Source organism: Dermacentor albipictus, chromosome 8 (assembly GCF_038994185.2).
Source record: "Dermacentor albipictus isolate Rhodes 1998 colony chromosome 8, USDA_Dalb.pri_finalv2, whole genome shotgun sequence".
NCBI classification, from domain to species: domain Eukaryota; kingdom Metazoa; phylum Arthropoda; class Arachnida; order Ixodida; family Ixodidae; genus Dermacentor; species Dermacentor albipictus.
In genome coordinates, this window is record NC_091828.1 from 44,510,609 (window position 1) to 44,518,307 (window position 7,699).

A 7,699-nucleotide genomic window follows, 5' to 3' on the forward strand; every position below is an offset into this window, starting at 1 on the left:
TCGCTTCTCATTCCAACGAGCAGCTGTCTCCAGGAGGCATCTCACCTCGTGAGTGTCTAGCAGAGGCAAGCGCAGCTGCTTATATACCGCCGCGACGCCGCGAGCGACGGCGCGAGTTGGAGCCCCGTTTCTCCTCCGTCGTGACGTCACGGTGTCACGTGGTATTGAAGGCGACACCGCCGCGCATGAGGAGCTGGGTTGAGCTCTCGTAATATGGTTCGCATAAAACGTTGATTCACAGTGGAGGAAACGAACTAGGAAGCTTACCAGCAAGTATGTGGCCTGTAGGGTAGGCAACACAGCAACAAAGACGGTCAAGCGGAAAGTCAGAGAGGCTGAAATAATCTCATGGGTGGCGGCAATATAAAGGAAACCTGCCATGAGTAACTACTTAAGAGGAAAAAAAACGAAATCGGGAAAGAAACAATTTATGATAACTCAAAGGGAAGCTCGTTACTTTTCGAAGCGAGATTGGGATGCCTTAGAACACGTACCTATAAAGCTAGATATAAGGAGGAACAAGAAGCATGTGCTTGCTGCGGTAAAGCTAGGGAAACTATGGAGCATGTTTTATTAGAATGTGAAGACGTCTACTCAGTGGTCGATTTAGGCACCACTGGCCTCCTTGAAGCCTTTGGGTTCAGCGGGACTAGTGGAAAAATAAACAGGTCCGCAATAGGCATTAGTAAGAGGCGATTGGAGGATTGGTGGACGAAAAGTAGGGAAACGACAAAAAACAAAGACGTACAAAAGCGCAGTTAGCAATAGGGGATCAGAAAATTTGGGTGTCGGAGTTCATAGCGATCATTTTTCTATTGTTTAACTTAGGTAGGACATTAGGCAGTATAACAGCAAGAACTTAGTGGCGCAACCCACCGCCCCGTTCCAAAGTGGACGCTCATAACATCCGTCCGTCCGTCCGTCCGTCCGTCCATCCATCCATCCATCCATCCATCCATCCATCCATCCATCCATCCATCCATCCATCCATCCATCCATCCATCCATCCATCCATCCATCCATCCATCCATCCATCCATCCATCCATCCATCCATCCATCCATCCATCCATCCATCCATCCATCCATCCATCCATCCATCCATCCATCCATCCATCCATCCATCCATCCATCCATCCATCCATCCATCCATCCATCCATCCATCCATCCATCCATCCATCCATCCATCCATCCATCCATCCATCCATCCATCCATCCATCCATCCATCCATCCATCCATCCATCCATCCATCCATCCATCCATCCATCCATCCATCCATCCATCCATCCATCCATCCATCCATCCATCCATCCATCCATCCATCCATCCATCCGTCCGTCCGTCCATCCATCCATCCGTCCGTCCGTCCGTCCGTCCGTCCGTCCGTCCGTCCGTCCGTCCGTCCGTCCGTCCGTCCGTCCGTCCGTCCGTCCGTCCGTCCGTCCGTCCGTCCGTCCGTCCGTCCGTCCGTCCGTCCGTCCGTCCGTCCGTCCGTCCGTCCGTCCGTCCATCCATCCATCCATGGCGTCGGCCGTGAGGGGGGAAAGTAAAAAACTGGAAAGCTCACCTGTGTGCGTGCGCGCGTGCGTGCGTGCGTGCACTCGAATTTCGACTGTTTATGCACTCGCACAAAGCCTCGCCGTACACAGGTTCCACCTCGTTGGATCTGCTGCATTTTCTTCTTTCGCTTGCCTATAATAAATGTGCCATGTTGGAGGGCGTCGGATAGGAAGACAAGAGTTGTTGGTAATCGTGTGTGCAAGAGCTGCCCACGTTTGTTTATAGGGGAGAAGTCGGCGTAATAACTACCTAGACTTCATTGGCGACATTCGAGTTCCAAATGAAGTTGGCTTGTTTGATAATCCAGTAGATTCCGTGTGCGTATGTGTTGTAGTTTTTTGGCGAAACGGGAGCTTAAGATTACCAGTTGTGCGAAGACTAGCGCTAACTTGGGAGATGAGCCACAGGAAATGTTTGAGTATTTTATCAAAGCGGAAAGGCCTAGTTCTACTGAGTGAATGTTAATAAAAATATATTCCACAATAATTAGAGAAATTTAGAAACGTAAACTTCTTTTAGTGTGGGGTTGCTGTAAGCAATGAGCGTGTGTATGCACGAAGTTGAAGTTAAGGTTCTGGACATGTAAATGCATGTAGCGGATAATTCAGGTTGGTTGGCTGGTTGTTTGCTCAGAGAATTGGCACAACCAACTCAGGGAAGCGGCCATGAATCGAGCGGCCCAATGGGTAAATAAATTCCAGCAGAACCCATCTCTCGACGAATGTCAACGTTAACGCACTTGTCATTGAAGCAATGCAGCGATACCGTATTAGCGCACCCTATACGCGTCATGCATGATACATGTATGCAGCAGCATTCCTCTGTCGCGCCTCCCAATGAACATGCTGCTCCATCTAGCGCCACCGCCGGGAAGTTCACGTGTGGTGCGTTTGTCGGTAAAGATGCAGACACGCATGCCTGACTATATAGTGTGCGGGTTGGTTTACACCCTGCCACAGAGCATCTTTTAATGGTTTTTAATGCGTTAGCATTCTTACCCTACTTGGCGCATTTTTCAGGGGCTATCTTTGTAGCTAATCGTCTTCCGCTTACCTGGGTGACTGGGTAGCCTGTGGTCCAGTGGGTAGCACACCGGGCTGCTGCGCTGAGGGAATAGGGTCCGAAACCAACCGTTAGACCAACTTCGGTCACTGACCACATGGCGATGTGTGCAATGTTAATGAATGTGTGGTTTTTATTGGCGCAAGGACCAGATATGGTCAAAGAGCGCCACGCAAGTGTTAATAATTTCGCAATGGATTCTATGGAGTTGATGTGACGTAGCTGTAAAGGGGCCTAAAAATAGTCACTGTAAAGTATGTAAAATATACGTGTAATAAGATTATCACAAATGACGTGTACTATGAGCATTAGGGTGTATAAATTATATTTATACACCCTAACACCCTAATTTATATATGTAAGATCATGAATTCACTAGAGCACCACTGCCTCGTTAGAGCTCTTGAGACACAAGGGCTTGGAGGCATGTGCTATACAAAACAACTCCCCGCAGAGGCGTCTGCATCAGCAGGAGTTTGGTGTGCTGCGACACCACGTATCCGAGCACATGAGTATTGGACCCTCTCGCGTTTAACCATACGTGGCTTAGCCGTGTCCGGAAAAAGGGGAATTCTGGGTTGAGCTGATGCTTAGCGTCAGGACCTTTAAGGCCCCTCGGCGGAATTTTGCCACTACTTTTAATCCCTGTATATCGCTGTCTGTTTGTGCAGCAGTTGTTCAACCTAATCTCGAAAAGCTAAATGACAGCACAAGCAAGTCGAGTGCATGCTCCGACAAGGACAAAGGTACAGCAAATGACACAACACCCGACCGCCACCCTAAGCAAGCTAAGAGAATAATCATTTGGAAGAAGGCGAATCTAATGAGCGATCCGCAGACAGTTCATTTCTCCGCGCGATGTGAACTCAGAGAGTACATTTCACGACTAGAGACGCCATTCCAATACTTCAAGTTTCTCTTTCCCGGCTCGCTGATTTCGCTAATTGGAAATGAGAGCAATTTGTGTGCTCTCCATAAAGATGTGAGCTAGCCCCTTTGTACCACCGCAGAAGAGGTGGAAGTGTTTATTGGGACGTGAATGTGAATGTCGATCACCCAAATGAGGAACTCGAGGTGGTACTGCAGTGTAGAGATCAGGGTAACTAAGTGGCTAACAACCTTCCTGTGGGCTGGTTTGAAAAACTGAAGCACAACATCCACTTAATTGACAATAGTACTCTCGGCCCAAAGGACGCTCCCGGAAGAGATCGGCTTGAGAAGGTGCGGCCTTTCATTGATGCCACCAATGAACAGTTGTCGCTTGTGCCTCTGGAAGAGCATCTATCTATTGATGAACAGATAATAGCATTTAAAGTTAGAAGCTCCCTGAAGCAGTACTGTCCCAAGAAGCCCCAAAATGGGGTTACAAAGTTTTTGTGCTCCTCGGTGTAAGCGACTTCTACAAATTGGAGGTGTATACCGGACAGGAGAACTCGGCGCAAAGACTTTCAGGAGAGCCTGACTGTGGAGAGAGTGGAAATGTTCGCTTGAGTAGAATGATTCCGAGAGGCGTACACCACAAAGTGTACTTTGACAACTATTTCAACTGCCCAATTTTGCAGGTGTACCAAGAGAAAGACAGTACACTGCATTAGTACTGTCCGGACAAACCGGGGCCCGGGAGTGAGCCTGCCTAGCGAGCAGGAAATAAAAAAGGAAGAGGACATTTTGAAGAGAGGGTTGCAGTTATGGATGGAATTGAACTATCATGTACAAGGTGGCAAGATACCCGAGCAGGGACCTTGTTCTCCTCCTTCGTTAGAACACAGCCTGCTACAAGTGCATCAAGGTATAATCGTCAAAAAGAAAGAGAGTGGTGTGCGATACCATGTCCAGCAGTGATAACCATCTACAACATGCACATGGGAGGCGTCGACCTTTTGGACTGCCTTATCTCTATTTGCCGTCCCTGCCTGAGATCGACAACATTTTAACGCGATAGCGTTAAGGAGCTCGTGTCGCAGAAAAGCCGGTGTCGTCGGCGTCGGTGTCGGGTGTCGGCGTCGGCGTTTGCGGCGTTGACCGTGAGCGATAAATCATGGCAGGCGCTTCATAAATAAAAAGCAATTTCCAAGATTGGCCCGGTGGGAATCGAACCAGGGTCTCCGGAGTGTGAGACGGAGACGCTACCACTCAGCCACGAGTTCGATGCTTCCAAGCGGTGCAAACGCGCCTCTAGTGAATGCGGTGTTGCCTTCGAAACGAGCCGTGGAAAGTTATACTGCGGTGTATATCGGTAATTATGAACATGTAACGTACAGAAGTCACAATTACACGAGTTGCGAAGTGCGTTTCCGCTGCATTTCTTCTGCGCTTTCCGCACACGCAGAGCCATCTTGCGGCAAACACAGAAGACCCCCTCCTCTCAATGTACGGCGCTGCCCCGACAGGAGGCGCGCCGCGCGCGCATTGGGACCGCTGCCAGGCGCGTCGCGGGACTCCCTCTCCCCTGACGACGCTTCGCCGTGCTCCCGGTTTAGATTACTATCTATCTCTCTGCCCCGTGCCGATCACGAAGTTTGGCTGGCGTAGATCGTTTCCCCTCCGAGACACCGAGTTCTTTGGTCCGTTCCGTTCGCTCAGGCGCACGTTTCGTTGCCGCGCCGAACGCTGCGTTGCTCGACGCTCACCGCGTGATAGGTGGGCACTAAGTCCGATGCGGGGCGCATCGTAAGTGATCGCTGTGCCGTAGCGCATTGTCTTATACCCCTTGGCGGGTCGACGGGAACGCTGTCGCGTCCCACTCTTGAAGGCGAAGCTTAAGCGTCCTCCATTTTTTTTCGTGTTTTTCTGCACATCCTTGACTGGACGGCTGTAAATTCTTGGTTGCTTTACAAGAGGAACGTCATGAACAAACGTCATCAGTACATAGAAAGGCCACCTACGTTGGCTGAGTTCAAGATAGACCTGCATCACTGCTGCATCACTCTGCAAGGCTGGGAATACGGCGCTGAAAAAGCGAGGAAGGCCTATTAATGAGTCAGTACAACAAGGCTCTGAGGAGAATAAAAACGGGGACCATCAGCTCCACCTCCAACTCAGGAAGTCAGGCTAGATCAGGTATTATTTCTCATCTATGAAGGTTTGCCTCAGTGCTCATTATTTTCATTTTTTTCTTCAGATTGGTCACTGGGCGCTATGGAGCAAGAAGCGGCAGCACTGCTAGCTTCCTGGCTACACAGGAATCTGCATTAGTTACTGCGTTAAGTGCGGAGTGCATCTCTGTTCCACAAACAAGAGCACGTGCTTTTTTGTGTACTACACTACAAAATGAGCGCACCGTTTCTCATTACTTAGTGGTCACTGCTCAAGTTATAGTACCAAGCTTTTCCAGCAAGCGAGAGAAATAGCTTTCTATTGTACCACGTGTTCCACCTTGCTAAATGTTACAGTTTGAAACGCAATAAGCCGGGCATTCCTCAACTTCTTTATGTGCACGTTGTTGCAGATATGCGACGTACCCTTTTTGTGCCACTACAAACTGTAAAAGTCCGCTAAAGTATTTTCTTGTTAGTACAGCTATTCTTATGGTTCCCTGCAACAACATGAATAATATTATGCCAAAAGAAAAAATGTGCAGTAAAAGGTTAAGCTCCGTGTTGAGGAATGCGTACTAAATCCCCTCAGATGTTTCAAATGCCAGCGTTTCGGCCAGAGTTCGCAGAGCTGCCAAGGCCGCCAAACTTGTGTGAAATGTAATTCCGTAACGACACCTCTGAAGCTTGCGAGAACTCTCTCCACAGCGTAAACTGATGGGGAGCACGCCGCATACTCGCGGTCGTGCCCATCCTGGAAAAAAGAAAAGGAAATTGTAACAATTAAAGTAAAGGAAAATATAAGTTTCAAGGAGGCACGTAGGCGGGTATCCTAGCTGCCCAAGAACACTTTTGCCGATTTGACGCGTCAGGGGGGCAGCGAGAAAAGGCTTCTGGTGGCTGTCCGATCCACAAGCAGTGAGTCGGCAGTTACTCCATCTGCCCCCGCGGCGGATGCAGCAAGCGCTGCTCCGCCACCCCGGCAGAAGGGGCCATCCACCTCCGGGCAGGTGGCCTCAAAGGTGTCATCCAGCGTTCCGAGACCTTCACGTCTTACAAGCCACTTGGAAGAGCGCGCGTCGAGCGCCTCGCAAGAGGCAATGGACACAACGACCAGCAAGACGGCGCCACCAGCGCCTAAGGAGAAGCGAGGCTCTCCCGATCGCTCCAAAAAAGAAAATACAAAAATCGCGTCGCGGCGCCTCCAAAGGGCCCGTGAGCTAATCCTCGTCTCTTAAACACACAGCACGAAACACATTTAGCATGATAGATACACAAATATTACAATGGAATGTGAGAGGACTTCATAACCTTGACGATATTAGAGAACTTCTACACAAACATAATTCAAAGTTGCTGTGTGTTCAAGAGACACATCTGAAACGTACACAAACTTTCTTCGTCAGTACACCATCTTCAGAAAGGACCGTGATGAGGCTAACACCTCGAGCGGCGGTGTAGCAATCCTTGCAGACAAGTCTGCAGCTTGTTGCCACTTAGCCTTACAGACACCCCTTGAGGCAGTGTGAGTTAGAGGCGTTCTTATCAATAAGTGAGTAACCGTCTATTCTATATATATATCCCAAACTATCACCTCCAAACAACTGATTTCTATAACCTCACAAATCAGATCCCGGAACCCTACATACTCGTGGGGGATTTTAACACCCACAACCCGTTATGGGGAGACGCGCGATGTGACGCAAGAGGCCGACTCATCGAAAACTTTCTTCTGACCTCTAGTGCCTGCCTGTTTAAGAAGAAGGAGCTGACGTATTATGGCATACAACACAACTCATATTCATTGATAGATCTAGCAATGGGCACTGCTTCTCTTATGCCTCACCTGGAATGGAATGTCATCAATATTCCTTTTGGACGTGACCACTTTCCTATAACTTTAAACTTAGTAACGCAGCCTTGCAACCGTCCAAATGTTCCCATCTGGAAATTAGCATCGGCTGACTGGGAGCATATTAAAGAATCAATTTATTGCCCAATTTTATAAACAATTTTAGTATAGCTGATGCTGTCGCATATTT

At 48.9% G+C, this 7,699-nt stretch overlaps 1 pseudogene; it reads left to right on the forward strand.

Moving 5' to 3' along the window:
* The first annotated feature begins 3,682 nt into the window (after positions 1-3,682).
* On the forward strand, positions 3,683-5,896 carry LOC139049235 (piggyBac transposable element-derived protein 4-like; annotated as a pseudogene).
* Positions 5,897-7,699: the final 1,803 nt, after the last annotated feature.